General features: G+C 43.9%; 1 long non-coding RNA gene across 1 annotated transcript in view; it reads left to right on the forward strand.

The window, feature by feature from the left end:
* The window catches only part of LOC116067235, a 20,253-nt gene extending 16,368 nt beyond the window's left edge, over positions 1-3,885 (forward strand). Inside the window, exon 3 of the long non-coding RNA XR_004109153.2 lies at positions 3,780-3,885. This is a non-coding gene — a long non-coding RNA (uncharacterized LOC116067235). The remainder of the gene's footprint in view (positions 1-3,779) is intronic.
* Positions 3,886-7,500: the final 3,615 nt, after the last annotated feature.

Raw genomic sequence — 7,500 nt, forward strand, 5'->3', positions numbered from 1 at the left:
CAGCCAATGGTGAGTTCCCAGACCCAACATCTGGATGTGGAGCTTTCTTGTCAGGCTAGGTTTTTACTTCTGGGCAGCTTCCAGTATGAATGTGATCAGATCAGACTGTGGTAGTACTGGGCAGCTTCCAGGTATGAATGTGATCAGATCAGACTGTGGTAGTACTGGGCAGCTTCCAGTATGAATGTGATCAGATCAGACTGTGGTAGTACTGGGCAGCTTCCAGTATGAATGTGATCAGATCAGACTGTGGTAGTGCTGGGCAGCTTCCAGGTATGAATGTGATCAGATCAGACTGTGGTAGTACTGGGCAGCTTCCAGTATGAATGTGATCAGATCAGACTGTGGTAGTACTGGGCAGCTTCCAGTATGAATGTGATCAGATCAGACTGTGGTAGTACTGGGCAGCTTCCAGGTATGAATGTGATCAGATCAGACTGTGGTAGTACTGGGCAGCTTCCAGTATGAATGTGATCAGATCAGACTGTGGTAGTACTGGGCAGCTTCCAGTATGAATGTGATCAGATCAGACTGTGGTAGTACTGGGCAGCTTCCAGGTATGAATGTGATCAGATCAGACTGTGGTAGTACTGGGCAGCTTCCAGTATGAATGTGATCAGATCAGACTGTGGTAGTGCTGGGCAGCTTCCAGGTATGAATGTGATCAGATCAGACTGTGGTAGTACTGGGCAGCTTCCAGTATGAATGTGATCAGATCAGACTGTGGTAGTACTGGGCAGCTTCCAGTATGAATGTGATCAGATCAGACTGTGGTAGTACTGGGCAGCTTCCAGTATGAATGTGATCAGATCAGACTGTGGTAGTACTGGGCAGCTTCCAGGTATGAATGTGATCAGATCAGACTGTGGTAGTACTGGGCAGCTTCCAGTATGAATGTGATCAGATCAGACTGTGGTAGTACTGGGCAGCTTCCAGTATGAATGTGATCAGATCAGACTGTGGTAGTACTGGGCAGCTTCCAGTATGAATGTGATCAGATCAGACTGTGGTAGTACTGGGCAGCTTCCAGTATGAATGTGATCAGATCAGACTGTGGTAGTACTGGGCAGCTTCCAGGTATGAATGAGGGCGTTCCTGCAAAAGAGAGGCTACCTCTCAGTGAACCTTCCCTGAATAAATAAAGGTTAAAAGTTAGCTCTGCAGCTAGCAGGATTTTGCGTGGCACATCTGTAATGGTGTTTTTGAATAATACATTCTTCAGCATCAGCCTTGAGATTTCTTTTTTTTTTCTCTGACCTTTTCCGCTCCACCTTTTCACCTTTCGGACCTTTAGTAATTTGTATTTCGGCTCTTTCTGTCTTGGTTCCATTTGATTATTACTGCTTGACCTTTTGACATCACATGAACTAATCCACTCGAGGGGTTCAATTTTTCATTGTTTGGTAGTGGACCATTGGGCATTTGCCGTGATTGCCAGATTGCCAGTACGAGCCTGCTGGGGTCCACTTTTGTTCTGTGACACCGATCGAAGGTGTCAGGCTTCTTCAGTCTCCAGAGACGGGAAATAGATATCAGGTCATAAACCGAAGCTAATGCTGACAACAGATTCGAGACCACACTTCCTCGCACACATTTTAATAAAGCCACATAATTGCTGGATGTCAGCGGGGGCCTGGTGGTCGTTATTTTGAGCCACAGAGGCACGACTCTGGCCAGATTCCTGGGCTCTAAATCATAGCGCTGTGAAGTCGCCGTGCACTGAATACCAAATAAAAGATCACACCAAACTTTACGTCTGTGACATTTAGTCGCACGTGCATCCTTGGCGAGCAGAACAGGCCTTGACGGATGTGTTTGTATCAGTCAGCCACATAGATAATGCAACAGATTCTTCCTCTGGCTCTTCTGTGTCTAAAAGCTGCTTCTGAATCAGTTAAATCAAAATGTGACAGCAGTCATAGTCACTGGAATACGTAAACATGTTTCCAAGGCAGACTGGTGTACGCAGAAGAGATCACGTCTTCAGATTAATGTGACTTCAAAGATCATTTCACACATTGTGTGTTTGTAGAAGACATTGCTTTATGTACAGATACGTACATGCCTTTTTAGATCTCAGTCAAACTGAAACCGCTCAACATAAAGAGTGAGAGAAAACCCAGTGAAACCGTCACGCTTTAAGGTTATTTTCTTTCTCTCTACACACAGAATTGCCTCTTTATTTTCAGATTGGTGAGGTTTTACACAAAGGCAGAATGCCTTTCTTCCCTTAAACCTACATTGGGTAATGTTTTGAGTTGATTCTTAGCAAAAAAAAAACTTTGTTCTTTCGCAAATACATGCTCATTCATGTGTAATTACTTCCACCAACTAATCAAAGTATTCTCGTACACGTAGAATCTGCCATTCAGAATCATTCAGAATTAGTACTGTCAGTTAAAGGCGTTATTAATGGCGTTAACGCAAACCCATTTTTAACGGTGTCAATTTTTTTATCACGAGATTAACGTTCTTTTTTGCCTAGCAAACTTTGTAGTTTTTTTCACATGCTGTTGCAACAACTAGTAACGTTAGAAAAACTACAACACCACACCGAATCTAGCTAGACCGGAAACTAAACAACAGGCACGTCACACACACTTGTTTGGGCTTGGAGCCGGCCAAAGAGTAGCTAGTAGGCTAACGTTACGTTTTGAGTGGATGGTGAGCGTGAGACGCCGAAATGGATGCCAATAAGATTCTGAATGGAAAGTTTACTTTTAAAAAGTTGCCAAATGGTTCCATTGACAAGACCAAAGTAATCTGTGTGTTTGGTCGTTGTGAACTGAGCTATCATCGCAGCACGTCCAGTCTGAAATACCACTTGATGGCCAAGCACACAGCTGATAGCCAAGCACACGGCTGATGGCCAAGCACACAGCTGATAGCCAAGCACACAGCTGATGGCCAAGCACACGGCTGATGGCCAAGCACACAGCTAATGACCAAGCACACGGCTGATGGCCAAGCACACGGCTGATGGCCAAGCACACGGCTGATGACCAAGCACACGGCTGATGGCCAAGCACACGGCTGATGGCCAAGCACACGGCTGATGACCAAGCACACGGCTGATGGCCAAACACACAGCTGATGGCCAAGCACACAGCTGATGCAAATTCTCCGCCCCCTCGTCAAAGCCAGGCGACAAAAGTACAAAGCAAGCCGATCCACTTTTCCATGTTGATAAGAGCATTAAAATGAGAAAAAATAATGGGACAAAAAGAAATCTAGGGACATTTAGAATAGATAAAAATGTGCGATTAATTGCAAGTTAACTATGGCATTAATGCGATTAATCGCGATTAAATATTTTAATCGTTTGACAGCACTATTCAGAATAGATACGGGCGACTCACTCGTATGTATTCTGCCATGTTGCGCCTCCATCTTTAAAATACATTAGCCAAAGAGGGACATACCTCCGCCTTTCGTGCTTTTACACTCAGTGGCACCGTGACGAATGCCAGCCGGGAGATTACTCGTGACTAGCCGGCAGATTTGAAAGCCTGTTGAAGACGGAGGATCACGCCTATTCTCGAGGACATGTAACGGAGTCGCCAAGGAAGCTAAAAAGAGAATTAAAACGACAACGCGACAGTCAAAGCAACAAGACCAAAGTTAATATTAGAGTGGAAGGAAACTCACGGACGAAGTCATACTTCTTGGAATAATACAGCCACCGTAGGAGTTAAAACGCGCTCGGAATGGGAGGGGCTAGAAAGCAGTGGTGTAATCTACGTGATACGCAGGTATACGGAGTATACCCACTAGGAAAGGTCAAGGATTTCAGTATACCCACTTACAAAACGCAAGGATACCGTTACGTAACGATGATTGTTTTGTGAGTGAACTTTCACACTTGCGTTCATAAATTCACCCCGTCTGTGTTGCGAGTCACAGTTGCTTGTCATTGCTTGTCATTCTCTGCCCAAATTTTGAAATTAACAAATGTGAATCACTAGAGTAGATATATTATCAGTCCCTCCAGAAAAACGTGATAATGCAATCGCATAATTCAATGCATAATCAGCCAAAGTCTGCATATTTATGCGGGGGGGGGGGGCCGCATTTTTTCAAATACGCCGCACTTTCGCCACATAAATTGCCGATTTCCGCGCAAAATATGCGGGGCTTGCATGATTTCATAATCCCCGCATTTTCGTTGCAAAAAATTCACACATATCTTAGCAGAAAGTTGAGAAATGTTGCGTTTACTTCACACAAGAGCAGCCATTTTCCCCTGTTGCCATGGGAACGTTATGAAGTGACGTTATGAAGTGACGTTATGAAGTGACGTTATGAAGTGACGTAATTACGCGACGTGAACATCATCGAAAAGCTGCAAACCCCGCGATGAAGCCATGATGAAACCGCCGTTTTTGCAAGTTCCCACAATTTCATCGCATAAAATTGCATAAATATCCCGCATATTCCATCGCATTTTTTAAGAAAACGTGCCGCATAATCAAGGATGTTTGCCCGCAACAATCACAAAAAAACTATATGAAACGAAAGCAAATCTAAACTACACTCTTACAGTGATTTGGTAAGCCTGCCCCTGAAGCTATAGTACTGCCGCTTCGGATGACACTGCTGCAGACGTTAACGTTACAGAAACTACAGAAAATGAGCCAGATGAGGCTGATGCTTTACGCGGTAACGTTACAAAAATCCTATGGGGTTGTTGCTCTGGGACGGGCGAGTCTAATGCTGGGAGGGAAAAAATGACAGTATACTCACTACAAAAAACTAGACTACACCACTGCTAGAAAGTAATATTCAGTTGGTTGTCATATACAATTTGATTAGATGGGAGAAATTCTTACACAATGTAGCTTTAATACATGTACACAACATTTTCTCTTTTCTCTATTGCCGTCCCTTTAGCGCTGTAAGTAAACGCGCTTGGTCGGGACTATTGCCGTCCCTTTAGCGCTATAAGTAAACGCACTTGGTCGGGACTATTGCCGTCCCTTTAGCGCTATAAGTAAACGCACTTGGTCGGGACTATTGCCGTCCCTTTAGCGCTGTAAGTAAACGCACTTGGTCGGGACTATTGCCGTCCCTTTAGCGCTTTAGGTAAACGCACTTGGTCGGGACTATTGCCGTCCCTTTTGACGCAGTTATGTTAAGGAAAGGGTTGTGGGTGGGCGTACGGTTCTGTGACATGCGGGAAGAACGGGACGGTTGGGTTTAGGAAAGGGTCGTGGGTGACCAGCGGGACGTGAACCCCTCTCTCCTGGGTGAAAGTCCTGTGTTTGACCCATCCACCCCCCCAACCAACCTCCTTACATACTACTCTCTAAATCCTCTCTAACTGCTGCTCTCCCCGGTGCGTTACACAAACACGCTGAAAGACGCCTTTTTCGTCGCATCAGACGCTGACAGCCACTGTCCAAACGTCCTTAACGAACGGGTTGATGTGTTCCATGTTAGAAATAGTTTTACACCTAAACCGTTCGAATTATAATATGAAGTTATGTCTCTTGTTGGTTGACCTATGTGATTTTAGATGATCATTTTTATTAGCGTTATTAATTGCAGGGCTGCACAGTGAATCATTATCAAGAGATATCCAAATCGCAGGAGGCACATTGTTTGTTAAAGAGAAAATATATGTCAGAAAATCATTTTGAGTAGCCAGGATAGCTCAGTTGGTGGAGCGGGCGCACATATATAGAGGCTTATGCCTCGATGCAGAAGGTCCAGGGTTCGAGTCCGACCTGTGATGACTTCCTGCACTTCAGCCATTTCACAAATCACGTCATGATCATTTTAATTTTTTTTTTTAAGTAATTATGCAAAAATTATCATTCCCTCTGACATCGTTAATTATATCTCAACATCAGTCAAATTACCCTAGATATTTTACCTCATATCGTGCAGCCCTTAATAACTGTATTACTCCTTGTTTTTTTACTGTCATCTCATTGGTAGTCTACCAATTTGTTCCAGCGAATCATCTGAGCTGGATTATGCCATTAACAGTGTTTGTATTTGTGTGGCAGCAGTGTTTCCAAATGAAAAACTCAAGAACTCCGGAGGAGTGTGAAGTGCAGCTTCCTAAATATGATTACGTTGATTACGGGAAGGTGTTTACGTAGGTGGAGCGTTCAATGCAGTAGGCTGTGAGGAAGTGGAAATGGAACTGGTGAGCAGAAAAAGTGTAGTTTGGCAGTACTTTCAGTCAAAAGAAGGCCATTCAAGTCCAGCTACATGTTCAATCTGCAATGCTGATTAGTCTGGTGGTGGCGAGGACCCTAAACTATACACAACATCACCGCTGTTACAACATCTGGTATGAAACATCCGGAAGAATACGAGTTGTGCATGAAGGAATCTACAGACAGCAGCCAGAATGCAGCAACTTCAGGTACGGCAAAGGAAGGACAGTCACTGTTTACTTCATTAATGTGTTTACTGTGTTCATGGACTGAGGATGGGACGAGGATTCAGCAGAATATTAACCAGTGGATTCGGTATTCAGTTTCAGATTCAGCAGAATCTTAACCAGTGGATTTGCTATTCGGCCGAACCCCAAAAATCTGGATTCGTTGCATCCCTAGTTTCTTCTCTCCTCTGTGACAGTAAACTGAATATCTTTGAGTTGTGGACAAAACAAGACATTTGAGGACGTCATCTTGGGCTTTTTGGGAAACAATGATCCACATTTTTCACCATTTTCTGACATTTTAGAGACCAAACTACTAATCCCTTCATCCAGAAGATAATCCACAGATTTATTGACGCGTTGATTGTCGCAATACATTTAGATTATCCTGGGCCTTTAGAAACTAATCTACAGTACCGGTAGTTCAAAGATAATCAATCCACCAAAAATCATCACTTTCACTTGCAGCTTTGTTCTCCTCAGTTGGAGTAAACACCCTGGGGAAATACCCACATATGAGACACACACACACACAGTAGATAGAAGCTGCAGGAAACATGGGAACAGTGTTAACCTCGGTTAGTCCATCTCGCCGTGAGACGATCCGTCCACCGTGTGTCTTCATGAAAGCTGGCCGGCTGCTGTGGAATCAGACGAGACAGGGAGGAGATTGGTTTGTCCGGCCCTGCCACGGTGATGGATGCACAGGTAACCTGGAAGACCACACACACACACACACACCCTGCAGCCCGTTGCATCTATATTTAACCGTAATAAAACACAATGAGGTGATACATTTCAATTCACATGAAACCATAACCACATCACAAACTCATTTTGTCTTGTGTTTGTATGGAGTTTGTGGCAGTGGAGCCTTCATCCTGATGAGAAACAAACTCACTTTTCTGCCCCCTGATGGCATTTTCTTGGAGGCATTTTTGTGAAGTTATAAACTCTAAAGCATTGGAGTTTTTTTTTTTCAATCATAAAAATCCAGTCACACAAATGGAGTAAGACATTATTTTTTATTTTTTATTTTACTCCGACAGTGGCAGAATGGGGTTGCCAGTCCAGCCAACACTTTCGGTCTAGCACCAGTCTGGGTT

This window comes from Sander lucioperca, chromosome 3, assembly GCF_008315115.2.
Source record: "Sander lucioperca isolate FBNREF2018 chromosome 3, SLUC_FBN_1.2, whole genome shotgun sequence".
NCBI lineage: Eukaryota > Metazoa > Chordata > Actinopteri > Perciformes > Percidae > Sander > Sander lucioperca.